Here is a 14671-nt window from a genome sequence, read left to right on the forward strand (position 1 = left end):
TTGAGCAGCCACAACGTGCCAGGAATTTGATATACTTTTCCTATTTATTTCCCATCCTTACTTTTCACAATGTTGCGAGGTCATGATTATGTCCGTTTTATAAAAGAAGGAAATGAAACTCAGAGAGTTTCAACATCTTGTCCAAAGACACACAGACAGTAAATGATGGAGCCAAGATTTTATTTGATGAAGCTAGTATTCTTTCTATGCCACCATGAACCTGTATGAAGCATGTCAAGACTAAGATGATGGGAAAAAGAGAGACACAAATTCCATACACAAATGCTTAAGGGATTTGGAGGAAGAGAGCTTGCTACAGAGTAGAGTTAGCCCACGGCACCATTGTGGGAGGGTTGGCTTTATACAAGGGTTCTCCCCATCCCCTTGAGTATTTCTTTGCAGTTCTGTTTATCTTTAGATATGTCCTTCCAATGATAAATAGTCAGAGAGCTGTGGAGAAGTCACTTGAAATAATACACGAGGAGCTTTTTTGGAAGAGCTCTGAGACTGAAGCAAACAATGAGGTTAGCATATTGTTGGGTCTTAGTTAATGTTGACTAGATGGAAGGCTAGAGAAATACGTCAAAAGCAGATGAGATATCTAGACCACCTACAGTATGTCTATGGGTTGAACTTGCTGTTGGCATCAGTTTTAAACATTTATAAAGCTCTTAAGTCAAGTCTCTTAAGATCTTGCTCATAGCGATTAGTTATTCCAATCACACTGTTCCCATTTAGGTCATAACCCAGCCTGTGGTCTCCTGAGGTGAGAAGTGCCTTCGGGTTGGAATCACGCCTACATGTTGCTTCACTCCTGAGATCCTGGCAGCCAGCACATCCCCAGAGTTGGGGAGAATCTGATTGCCTATGGAAGTTCACTAGTTTACTCACTTAACAAATGGATAAGAAGTCCTTACTTTGTTCCTGGTACTGTTCTAAGCTCTGTCGATCAAGGGAAGATGAAACCTCTGCTCTGAAGGATCTCGTGTTCCAATAGGCTGAGATGGATAATAAACAAAGAACTATGTGAACACAAATGTTGATACAGGATAAAGGTAAGCACCATGAAAACAGTCAAAATATGAGGCACAGGTGCCTGAGTGGTTCAGTCAGTTAAGCATCATACTCTTGATTTCAGCTTAGGTCATGATCCCACGGTTCGTGGGATTGAGCCTCTCATTGGGCTCCACACTGGACATGGGATCTGCTTGGGATTCTTTCTCTCTTTCTCTCTCTCTCTCTCCCTCTTAAAAAAATTAATTAAAAAAATATGAGGCAATGTCAGGGAATACCTTAAACTGGAGTGTCACGGAAGGCCTCTTTAAGGAGCTGACATCTGTACAATAAGAAGGAGACACAGAAAGAAATCAAAAGGGGAAGTAAAGTCCTGGCAGAAAGAATGGCAAGTGCAAAGGCCCTGGGGTGGAAAAGAGACTGGTGGATTTGAAAAAGTGAAAAGCTGGAGCTAGAGCTCCAGTCTAAGAGGCAGGCAGAAGCAAGATCACATTGAGCCCTGCCAGACAGGGGACATTTGTGTGTTATTCTGATTGCAATGGGAAGCCACTAGAAGGTCTGAGCAAAGGAATGGCATGACCTAAGTTTATATTTAAAGATCCCTCTCGCCTACTAAATGTCAACTCCACTCTGATTCTGATATCGGTATCACTTACCGAGCACACATGTTGTGCCAATCACCGAACGAGGCATAAATATAGACATATCTGCATATGAACACATATATAAGTTCCCTCTCTGTATATATGTTTATGTATATAATATCTCTATATGCATATATGCATGTGTGTATGATTATCTGTCTAATCTCTAGTCTCAAACCCACGGCTCAAGGTACATACCATCACTCCCATGTTGAGATGGGAAAGCCTTGGGGCGCCTGGGTGGCTCAGTCTGTTAAGTGTCCCACTTCGGCTCAGGTCATGATCTCACAGTTCGTGGGTTCGAGCCCCGCGTCGGGCTCTGTGCTGACTGCCAGCTCAGAGCCTGGAGCCTGCTTCAGATTCTGTGTCTCCCTCTCTCTCTGACCCTCCCCTGCTCAAGCTAACTCTCTCTCTCTCAGAAATAAATAAAAAAAAACATTAAAAATTTAAAAAAAAAGAGAGAGAGATGGAAAAGCCCGGCACAGTGACTCACTCCCGGTCGCAGGGCTGTACAATCTAGTTAAGAGCAGGGGTGTGAACCGGACCTGGATCAACGCTCTCCACCCTTTCCACTCTGCCACGCCATCTCACCTATAGAATTATGGAATTTTAGAAGTTTTGATGGATAACATTATTTCGAGAACAAAGCACCCGAGGCACATCTGCACCAGACTTCTTTGATGCACACGGCTGGCTTGCTGGGCGCACGGCTTGCTGGCCGGGGCAGCCTTGGCCTTGGCCATGCTGCTCTCACGGTCTTGGACCGGGGCCTGCCGCCTCTGAGGGCGCTGCAGCCGCATGTGGTCCCTGGGGAAGCTGCCCCGGCCCTCGGGTCACTTGCGGGCACGCCCTGTAACCTGCACTGCGGGCCCCCCCCCCCCCCCCCGGGGCTTCTCCGACGCACACGATGCTGCAGGATCCACGTGGCCCCCAAGCCGAGCGTCTCGGATCCTGGAAAAGTCAGCATTTCGCAGGTGAACTTCCTTGGAGCCAGGAACACATTTTTCTCAGTTCTGCCTCCTGGAGACGCTGCTCCGAGCTGCAGCAGGGCCTGGAGCAATCTGCTCACAGAGCCCAGGGCCTGCTTTCTCCCCTCCTTCGGGGCCCCACGCGCTCCCTGTCTCCTCTGCCCCCAGGCTCGAGCTCCCGGTAAACCGCGGGCACAGGCGCGATTGCTTCCCACTCGCTGCTCTCCAGCCGGCACCTTCCCTCCACTGTTTTCCTCCAACTTTGTTTTCCGTTTTTAATTTTTAATGTTTATTTATTCTGAGAGAGAGAGAGAGTGTGGAGTGTGTGTGTGTGTGTGTGTGCGCGCGCGCGCGCGCGCGCACAGGAGGGGCAGCGAGAGGGGGAGAGGGAGAGAGAGAGAGAGAGAGAGAATTTCAAGCAGGCTCTGCACTGTCAGGAGCCTGAAGCGGGGGCTCGAACCCATGAACCCTTAAGATCATGACCTGAGAGGAAATCAACTGACCCAGCAGGTGCCCGAGGCCGGTTGTTTTTCCAGGCGGGCGCAGACACTGTGTATGGCTTGCCAGATCCAACAAAACGCTTTTCCCTAATGTTTCTCTGGAACCTAAACTCCCGTCTCAGAAGGGGCCCTTGCGGTTTTATGGGACTATTCACTGGGGAAGTTGGAAAGCCCCAGAGGAGGAAAGACAGGTTGCACTAACAACTGTTAACCAAAGAGCAGACTTTTACAGCACTAAATACAAGGCACAATTTGTAGCCATTCGGAGATGAAGGAGGAAACTAATATCGATTGTGAATCTGCTTTGTTCAATAATTCCTTCACACCTTTATTCACCAAGGGCTCCTCCACTCCCTTCCATACTGGTTCCTCTATGCCTTGTCATAGGTGAGTCCAGGGGCTCCTGGTTGAATGAAAAAGCTCCTGCCTTCAAAGGGCTTTTGGCTTCAGAAGCATCTCTTACTGAGGTTCACAGCCATGCATGGTAATTTGCTAAGAGTGTGCCTATCCATCATTTTCCTGGAGCCTGGCAACCTCCGTTGGATGGAGGAGTGTGTCCATTCTATTGGTAAGAAAACCAAGGCTTTGTGGGTTTAAGTGGCTTTCCAGAGATGATGCACTGAATTAAGTATGGATGTAGGTCTCCTGGCCCTGATTCCTCAGCTCTTCCCCACCTGCTCAGCTGACCCTGACTATACGTGATTGCTAGGATGTCCCCCCACCTTCAGATTTTGTCGTTTGGTCACTCATGTGTCCCTGTACAGCCCTGAAGCTGTCTAGAGGCTCATTGGGTGTTTGATGGTATGTGGAGCTTCTACAAGGAGTGGACCGTCTAGAGCAGAATGTGTTCCATTGTCCTGTTCCATTGTTCCTCCCTTGTACTGGTCACGTCGTCCAGATAGAAAGAAAATAGACATCGTGCTATAATGTCAGGAATGTAAACCCAAGCACTCAAACGTCTCCACACCTGAAAAATGCCTTTGCAAAGTTGAAAGTGAATATTGGGCTTCAAAACAGAAGGAAATGTCAACACATGGTTTCTGCTGCTGAAGGGTTTGGGAATTCGAGAGCTTTAGCGAACATTCTAGAAGCTCTGTGTGGCACCATCCCATTCTGGAGGAGAGCAGAAGATTCTGAGATGTCCCCAAAGCCATGTGAAAAACATTCCCCCCTTCACTCAATGACTTTGCCTCATCCTGAAAAATTATTCCCAGGATAAAATAATAAGAATGATATTGAAACAAGGTTTTCACAAGTTATCCAAAAAAGATTTTTAAAAATTAAGTAAAATAGAAATTTAACTTCAGCTAGGAAAGCCAAAGAATTAACCAGATATGGAACTTTGTGGAATTAGAATATTAGTACTGTGTAAAAAATAAGACATTGAATTACTTCGGCAAAGCTTACTCAGGGAGAAAATTCATTTATTTATCAAAAGCAAGTTAATTCGCCATCCCAGAGAACTGTTGTTCCTTCCCACTTATGAAATCAGGGCTCCCTTATTAAGCCAGAGTACTCTTCCAGGACAATAATGAAGAATAATGCAGCTTTTAATTGCCTCTGGGGTATGTCTGGGCACAGATGGCCCTGGAAATAAAATCGTATTTTGGAGTGAATTCAGTCTGCTTTCTTTCTTTCCCCCCCCCCCCAACCTGACTCTTGTGAATGGAAATAACATCATGTTCTTCAGCTCCTGAGTGGCCCCTCAAGATAATAAATGGGACAGAAAAACCTCCCTGCACCATTCTTTACACTTACACGGGCAGCCTATAAATGCATGCTTATTCAACCCCCATCTAGTTAGTTATGTGTTGTGACAATCTCTAGGAATAAATTCTAGACTGCATGGACTTTAACTTTAATGAAATTTTCCTGAGATATGGCCCTTGGCTCAGCTAACACTCAAAAGTCCATGCAGCCTGAATGTCAGAAACTTTGTTTCTTCTGTGGGTTTTTCTTCTAAAACAGTGCCGAGCCCACAAAGTTCAGGATCCTTCAACTTATATCTCCTTTTCCCTAAAGTGTGAGTCAGAGTGGCTCTGAAGACCGTTACTGGAAAGCTCGAGCTTTTCCAGATGACTTTGATTAAGCTCTGGGGTTTTCTGCTCTGGAAGTATCCAGAGTGTTAATTGCAAAGGAGGTGTTAAATTCCCTCAATCATATTCTGGGGAAAAGTGGAGAAAACTTTTATGCATGTTCTTTCCAAGTTCAGAAATCGTTTGTGGCTTCTTATGTTCAAAATATTAACATGAACGTTCTCTAATTTGGCAGCAAAATCTCCTATTTGGAGCCACCTACCATTAAGCACTCATGGAGGCTTACTGACTAAGCACTGTGCTGCGGGCCATGAGCATCTCTGGCCTCATAGACCGGACATCTGAGAGGGACAATCACAGAACTATTGTACTGCACTGCAGTAGTGCTAAGTGTCAAGATGAGAAGTGCAAGGTGCCCTGGGAGCTTCTAACTGAGGACCGTGACTGGTCTGGGGGGCCTGAAGAACCAGAAAACAGCTGGGGCTGGAGACTCAGGGTCAGAGCCCCAGGGAGGCTAGAGCGCAGGCAATATTGGATTATGCTGAGCCTTGAAAATTCTATGTGAAGAACTTGGGTCTTCATCAAAGGAGAAATTGGAAGCCACTGTGGGATTTTAAGCAGGGGGATAATATGATTAATTTTATATTTAAACATATCACTCTGGTTACCATTTAGAAGTGGTTTGGAGATGGAGCCTGGAAGGCCAAGAATCAATCGAGAATCTGTTGCAATGTCCCAGAGGGGTGCTCTGAAAAGAGGTGATAGTGTTGGAGAAAGTGAGAAGTGAATGCAGCTGCCCAGTGGCAACATGAGCCTTGCTTATATCTCTCAGTTTAATCCTCTGCTGTTACCTCTCCCTCCTCTCTCCTTATTTAAACGGCATCATTTGCCTTCATGGGCATTTATTAAGAAAAAGAACAAAAGAAGAAAGATGGTTTTCTCTTTGTCACAGGAATAACACCATTTTCAGGCAGAAGGTTTGGTTTCATTGCTTAAAGCCACTGGCTTTTAATTTCACTCTGGGTGAAGGAGGCAAATCTCCTTTTTTTGCTTTGTTTTGCTTTTGATATCTCCAAGTCCCACCAGAAACTGACCTTTTTATTGAAAAGGACGCTGGGCTTGTGGTATTGACTGAATTGAATCCTCAATGTGATTTTGTTTGGAGATGGGGCTTATCAGGAGGCAAGAAAGATAGGATGAAGTCATAAGAGTGGAATCTTAACTCAGTGAGGCTGGTGTCCTTATGAGAAGATGAAGAGACACTAGTGTGTGCTCAGTCTCTCTCTCTCTCTCTCCCCCTAAGCCTCCACAGAGAAGAGACCATGTGAAGACACAGCGAGAAGGCAACTTACAAGTCAGGAAGAGAAGCTTCACTACACATTTAATTTTCTGGCACTTTGATCTTGAACTGCCAGCCTCCAGAACTATGATAAAATAAATCTCTATTGTTTAAGCCACTCAGTTTTTAGTCTCCTATTAGGACAGCCCAAGCTGACTTTTTACACATGGGTAAAGAAGAGTGGATCTCTGGCTAATCGTATTTGATTCTTTCACTGCTTTTTGGCTGCCCAAAACACCCTTATGGAAGTTGACCCAAACAATTTTAAGGAAAAAAATGTAGATAAGAGAATGCCAGTAATTTGGATCTCAGTCATTGAGAATTTGGGTCAATTCACAGAGGCTAAGCTAAAGTGGCACTCGAAAAAGAGGTTGACAGCTTGGGGGGATGCTATGCAAATTCATAACGTATGCAGATTATATGGGTCAAGAAGACACTGGACCTACTCCCTGGATTGACTTTTTACTGGTTGTGTGCCCCTTAGTGTATATTTACCATGGCACGGCATCAGTTTTCTCAGCCATACAAAATTCTGACTGGTAGTACTGACCTCACAGAGATCTGTGAGGATTAAATGAGATGATGTATGCAACAAAATTTTCACTATTTCTGGTGTGTCATTAGCACCCAAAAGATGGTAGTTGCCATCCCTTAGAAATATACTTGTCGAAACAATCAAAAGAGTAAATGCAAATTATTTTCTATTTTTAAAAATTGATTTTTATAAAAGTCCTAAGATGCTAAAGACCAAGCATGTATCCTCATTATTCTAACTTACTCATATAGAGATCTGGGAAGTCAGGACAAGCTAGTAAGGATTCTAGAATTCAGGCTGCTAGCCTTGCCCCAATCCACACACATCAAGGATGCTCACCAATATGGCTTTCAGTCTTTCAATGTAAGGATTTCATTTGTGGGCAAAAATCCTTTTCCCTGTCCTTGGGCAGCTGACTAGTAGGTGGGGAGGAAATAACATAGACTTTGGAACCAGGAGTCCTGGAATGGAATCTAATTCTGCTGTTCACTGGTCCATCACAAGGTAGGCTGTTATTGGTACACACTGAATGATGAGTAAATGGATGAATGAACAAATAAAAGAACTGTCATAAAGTTATATGGGAAAACAAGTTAAACATCTTTAAAAAGTTCTCGACACATAGTAAACACACAGGAATGTTCACTTCTCTCCTTTCCTTTTAGTTCAGTCAACATTTTCTGGGCACCAAGGTATGAAGACAGGGTGCTAGATTTCCATGATGACAGTGGGACACTGAGACAATCAATTGGCATGATTTTCCCCAAGAACAGCCAAAATGGTGGTGAAGGAAGAGGAAGTAAATTATGTTAATCCATTCAATAACTGTCTTTTTCCTGGATCTCTTGAACCAGATACAATGGATTACTATTATTTTTGAGAAAATTCAAAAATAGTTTTTGCGTTTCTCTGTGTTCAGGATTATATTTCACCCTTGACAAAATGTCATTTCCTAGTTCTATGAAAATAAAACTAAGGGCTTTCCTCCACGTTGTCTAGATCTCTAAAATATCATTTTAACAAATATTAGCTTTCCCTTTCAAAATACGTGACTTGTTCCATTACACTTGGGATCGTCAGTCTGGCAGAATCCATGAGCGATTCAGAAGGCAATGCTTTCACTAATTTCATATTTATTTCTATTGACTTTTTAAGAGAACAGCACTGCTAGAACAAGTCAAAATTCGCTTTTGTACAACCTGAAAGAGTATTGTACATGAAATGGTAAAATGAATGCAAATTACTGTATCAAACATTTATTGAGCACCTGCTACATGCCAGGCCTTATGTTAAAGGCTGTGGAGTTTCCAAAGATAAGCAAGAAGTCACCCTCGCTAGATACTCAAGGCCCATACTCTTACATACTCTTTATGTGAAGAGAAACCCACAAATGTCGACTGTTTGAGATAGTGTAAATACCAGCAAAATCTCATGATGTAGTGGGAGCATGAAGGTTAGAAAATGTACTGTGCACCGTCACAAAGCAGAACTAGGAAAATGGGGGCAAAGTGGGGGAGGGGCAGAAAGAGAGGGAGACAAAGAGGAAGAGAGAGAATCCCAAGCAGGCTCCATGCTGTCAGCACAGAGCCTGATGCAGGGCTTGAACTCATGAACTGTGAGATCATGACCTGTGCGGAAATTTCGAGTTGGCACTTAACTGATTGAGCCACCAGGCACCCTGGGACAGCTTTCTTAATAGGCAGATGGAATGAATGATGACTTTCATCATTTTCCCCCCAAATTATATCTACCAGGTAGGAGTTCTGGGTTGCAAGTGACAGAAAATCTCATCCAAAGTAGCTTAAGCAAAGGAGAGGACTTAATGACTAATGTGAAACTCCAATGCTGGATCTGGTTCAAGTTCTCAGAGGTCGTTGGGCTCTGTCATCTGGCTTTGACTCCTGCCTCATCACGCATCTTCAAGGAGGTCACTCTCTATGAACAAAAGTTGGCTGTAGGACTTCCAGGCCTTTTGTCACCCCACCTCTAGCTTCAAGTCTGGGGGAGAGGTTAAGGGTCTCTTCTCCAGAACCCCCAGCAAAGTTTTAATGGTGTCTCATGGCTCCAATTCAGTGTATGAACCATCTCGAAATCGATCCCTATGGCTGGGGGAATGCAGGATGCTCCTTGGCTCTGGTCATTAAGGATCAGCCCATAGAGGTGAGTTCTCAACTCCAACCATACTGTGTATGATGGGAGTTGGCAAGATTCAGCTGCACTTCACCAAAAGAAATTTAAAGGAGTTTGGATGGAAAAAAGGTCTATTTTTATGTAAGTAGGCAGACCAATTAATGAAGAATGTATTAGAAGTGGTGATTGGAACACAAAGCAATCACTTTTCCAAAGTTCTCCAAAACTAAAACATAACTGAAGTACTGTGCTGTGGTTTTCCATCTTTGGTTTTCAAAAATAGTTCATCTTCTCCATATCTCAACGTGTTCGTGTGCCGAGGCCTCCTGTGGCCCAGAACTGTTTGGGCGTTTGGGTGTAATGACATCGCCTCTACTATCAACAGCTTGCCGTCCTCTGAAATAAATAGAAAACACAGAATCAGAAATGTTCAGGGTCCCTGCTTTTCTCTTTTTAAAACATTTCCAGGCAATCTGAAAGTCATGTAGCTAATAAGTGGGGAAAGAGACTCCATAATCCAATAAAGAAACTGATACTGGACTGTATTAGTTGCTGTGATATAGGAGCTCTTCGACATATCAAGATAATGTCTACCTCTAATGCAGCCGTCAAAGCGATGTTCTTAAAATAGGGATGGAATTGGCATTTGCTTATGTGGTCAACTACAAATTCCTAAGCATGGTTCTCAAGTGTGACCTCATTCTCCACCATTTCCCATTCAAACGCTTGGTATTTCAGACCCAGTGTTTTCCTCAGGACTCATATAAGCTTTCTAAATCATTGCACATGGTGTCTCCTTTGTTATATTTTCTACAAACCTCAAGTAGCATACCAAATCGCCTCCTCTCTGAAGCAGTCTCTGATTTTCCTGGGCAGATTTAGAAATCCCCGTCTCTAATCATTCAGAGCATTGCATAAAACTCCTATCTCTGTCGAGCACTGATTGCATTGCATGGTAGTGGGGTTTTCTGGTCCATCTCCCACACTCTGGGACTGTGAGCACCTTGGGAGGAAGTTTGAAATCTGCTGATTCCTGGGAGGTGGCACCTGGGATCTAACTGAGCCCTCCAGAGATGAGACCTTTATTTCCTGTAATACCTCAGATGTGTTGCTGGACAATACTCATGTTAGAAAGTTCTCTATACTGTGGGTGCCTGGGGGGTTCAGTCAGTTAAGCCACTGACTCTCCATTTCAGCTCAGGTCATGATCTCACAGTCACGAGATCGAGCCCTGCGCCAGGCTCTGAGCTGGAAGCTGGGCAGTGGGCATGAATCCTGCTCAATATTTTCTCCCTCTCCCTCTGCCCCTCCCCCACTCTGTCTCTCTCTCCCTCTCAAAAAAGAAAAAAGAAAGACAGTTCTCTATACTGAGCTGAAACCTGCTTCCTCTCTGTGACTTTATTGAAATGATCCTGATGGCCCTCTGGAGTCACAAGAATAAGTCTACTCCCTTTGGGCCCATGGCCACCCTTCAGTCATTGGAAGGCAGCTGTCACAGGTCCTGGATCCTCTTCTTTGGATTAAGCAGCCTAAACTCCTTCAAGCATCCATCTCAGATCTCAGAAGCTGATCCCTCACTATTCAAATCATCGTACTTGAAACACACCCCAAAAACGTGCACCTATGTCACATTCCCCTGAAAGAGGGGAAGGGGAATTATCTGGAGCAAACAGACCCAGAGAACCATGGCTTCTGTTGAGCTGGGCATTACTTTGCTTCTCTTGATGCCTAAGGACTCAACAATTTCAGTTGTTTTTCAGCTTCAGAATCCTGCTGGCTCAGGTTGTACTTGTGGTCAGTTGCTATTTGAAATATTTCACAATTTAAAATAAGAACACCTTTAAAAAGCCTCTGTCAATCTAAGTCACCCCTTCTTGCATTTAGACAATTCATTTTTTTTAACTCTCAATGGAAATGTCTACCTTTATTCATATCGCTCTCAATCCTGAATTACCACAACCCCCCCAGGCATCACTTCTTAGAGTAGCGACCGCAAGTAATGATCACAGGCTGAGGTATTGAACCAGAATCGCCCTGGTGCACCCGTTTAACCTTTCACTCCCTGCCATCCCCTACATGGCTAGCTGGTAACTGGCCTGGAAATCTACACAGGCTCTCTTCCTTGCCTGCTTCCTTTCCCTTCATGGTAGTGGACACACAACTCAACACAACCCTTATTTTGGGGGGTACCCATGTCTGCAAGTAAGAAATAGCTATCATAACCAGCCTCAACTTGCAAAGCTATCACTGGCCTAGAGAGCCCCTTAGTCCCATCATCGCTGAAGGTACATTATAGATTCTGTACGTGGTGGGTGCTCAGTGTATGCTAAGTGAAGACTGGGTTTAATGTGATGACTCTATCAGAAAAAGGAAGTGAATAACGAATAGTAGAGAAATGAGGCTCCACCAATTAAACCTCAGAGAATGAGACAATTTCTAGTTCAAGAGAACTTGAGGAAAGAGGCTTTAGAGGGAAGATGTGCTGCTTAGTTAAGTAAGGATAACTTGATTTCAAATGTAAAAATGCCAAAATAAGCTGTGTAAGAAAGGATCGTGTTAAGAATTTTAAAAAGGTAAGTGCCTTCTTTGATGTGGTCGGACTCTCCGAGTGAGATAGCAAGCCTAGTGGGGAGAGTATAATGTTTTGAGATGTGTCGCTTCGTTTTGGAAACTTCCAAAGAGAGGTCAACTTTTCCTTACTCCAAGGCCAGATCTTTCAGAGCTCCTTTAGGCAGATCAGGTACACTCACTCCGCCATTGGATGACTGTCATCCAAAGTGCCATTGCCTAGTTGTTGTGAACTGAATCCTCCCTAGATTCATATGCTGAAATCCTGTCCCCCCACAACCCCCCACCACATACACAGTGTGATGTATTAGAAGGTGGAGCCTTTGGGAGGTAATGAAGTCATGAGTGTGGGGCCCTGGATGGGATTCGAACCTTTATAAAAGGACTCAGAGAATGTCTCTGCTCTCCACCATGTGAGGATACAAGGAGAAGTTGGCCATCTGCAAATCAAAGGAAGAAGGCTCTCGCCAGAACCCAACCATAATGGCACCCTTATCTTGTACTTCCAGTCTCCAGAGCTGTGAGAAATAAACTTCTATTGTTTATAAGGCACCCAGTCTATAGTATCATTTGTTAGAGCAGCCAGAATGGAATCAGACAATAGTGCTGACCCTGAAGCTGATAATAAGGCATCGTGCATTTGAGTAGCTTAAGCTACTGTACTCAGCCTTGGAGCTCTTGGAGAATATTGAGAGATTCTTGTCCCTGAGGCACTATCCTCTTACTTGTATTGTTTTAACTATTAGAGGGATATACCAGCCAAAGCTAGAATTAGAAAATAATGATGTTTCTTGGTCTTACTAGTTTTTTTTTTTCCCCACAAGGATTTGCTTACTGCTCACAAGAGCCCATGGGGCACCTGGGTGGCTCAGTCAGTTAAGCATCCGACTTTGGCTCAGATCATGATCTCACAGTTCATGGGTTCAAGCCCCGTATCAGGCTCTGTGCTGACACCTCAGAGCCTGGAGCCTGCTTCAGGTTCTCTGTCTCCCTCTCTCTCTGCCCCTCCCCCAGTTGTGCTCTCAAAAATAAATAAAAATTTAAAAAACATTTTTAAAAGAGTCCTCAAGCTGTTCTTGGCCCCAGGATGATCAAGATGAGTTACATAGAGTCTCAGAATTATTTTAATATATAGTAAACACAGTTTCAAAAATCTCTATCAGGCAACAAATTGAGAGCACCCATTGGGTCAAAGATGGTGGGCGAGGCACAGGTAGAGGCAGGAGTCATGTGAGGAGTTTCAAATGATGGGCGCAAACATAATTAAAGGATATGGGCAGCCATATAACTGTGCTCAAATTGCTGGCTGTACATTAATTCTGGAATATACTGTCACTAAGTATGCTATTTCTCAAAAGCATCTCACTCCTGGGCATTGGAACAAATACATGGTTCTTTAATATAATGTGTCTGGAAGAATTATTTCATATCCTGTCAGCAACAAAAAAGTAATAATTCTGTGCTTTAAAGAATGAGTTGAAGGTGATACAGTGACAGAAAGATTTAAAAATCTCCACCCAAATGGGTAAACACCGCACACAAAAATTGTCTATTTAGGCAGCAAAATCACTTAGGAACAAGTTGTTGAATTTCGGGTGATGCTGAGAAAAGAACACATTTGCCATATTCTTTGAAATTTGACGACAGAGTTTCATATGCTTTATGGAGCTTAACCCATTTGAATAAAAATGAAATATCTCCAGGCTAGGAAGAATATAGCTGTGGTCTGCTTCTGGTGCCATAGGGTTGCAGCTCAGGTGTAAAAGGTGGAGATTCAAATGGCATCGATTTTTGGTTTATACTTCCTGCTGGTTCAGATGTGGAGGAAAAAACCAAGAGGAGAGAGCACTGACCGGTTTGATTGAGGAAAGAAAGTAAAACTTGAAGTGTTTTCTCCTGGAGATTAGCAGTCACTTCCTTTGTAATCTCTCTCCCTCCCTCCTGGTTTGGTTTGGTTTGTTTCTTTCTTTATCTACATTGAGCAAGTAACTTCCTCAAGGGCAGGATTTATATTTATTTATTTATTTATTTACTTATTTATTTATTTATTTATTTATTTATGTGTTTGGAGGTGGTCAACAATTATTTACTGAAAAAAGATGGCTTATTAAATCCCAGACCTCGGTTTAACCATCCCTTTGCCCTCATACGCGCGCACACACACACACACACACACACACACACACACACCTGACACTTAAACCCCACACAACTGCAACACCAGATTTGCTAAATAGCAGAGGTGATGTCCCCGGTGTCCCCACCCCTGTCACCCTCTGACCATAGCCCTGGGGAGGGCAGGAGCCTAGTGGAAGTACCTAGAGAAATACTTCCGGGTCGGAGACTAAGTCCTGCCCTGCTGCTTCTGAATCTGATTCTGCTTCCTGTACAGACATGCCACCTGGGCACTGGTGACAGAAAAATATGGAACACTTCTCAAATTTGCCTGTCATCCTTACGCAGGGGTGATGCTGGTCTTCTCTTTAATCGGTCCAATTTTAGTATATGTGCTCCCGAAGCCAGCACGAGGGTAGGATTTAAATCACACAGCTTTTGAAAAGAAATATTGACTTAAGTCTGTTTGGTATAGCTTAAAAATGTTGCCCTGCTAGGGGGCACCTGGGTGGCTCAGTCGGTTGAGCGTCTGACTTCAGCTCAGGTCATGATTTCACGGTTTGTGGGTTCGAGCCCCAAGACGGGCTCTGTGCTGACAGCCAGCTCAGAGCCTGGAGCCTGTTTCAGATTCTGTATCTCCCTCTCTCTCTGACCCTCCCCTGCTCATGCTGTCTGTCTTTCTCTCAGAAATAAATAAAAAAAAACATTTTTAAAAAAATGCTGCCCTGCTAGGACTTCAGTGAGAACAGTGTTGAAATATTTTGGAAATACCAGGGGATTACGTTCTGCATAGATTGGGCATCAGTCTAAATTTCATTGTTT

The 14671-nt window shown here is 43.8% G+C and overlaps 1 non-coding gene across 1 annotated transcript; it reads right to left on the reverse strand.

The window, feature by feature from the left end:
• Nucleotides 1-14152: 14152 nt before the first annotated feature.
• On the reverse strand, nt 14153-14260 carry LOC120222505. Its single transcript, XR_005526062.1, has one exon. It is a non-coding gene; the product is annotated as a U6 spliceosomal RNA (small nuclear RNA).
• Between the last annotated feature and the right edge of the window lie 411 nt (nt 14261-14671).

This window comes from Hyaena hyaena, unplaced genomic scaffold (genome assembly GCF_003009895.1).
Source record: "Hyaena hyaena isolate Hyena2069 unplaced genomic scaffold, ASM300989v1 scaffold_884, whole genome shotgun sequence".
NCBI lineage: Eukaryota > Metazoa > Chordata > Mammalia > Carnivora > Hyaenidae > Hyaena > Hyaena hyaena.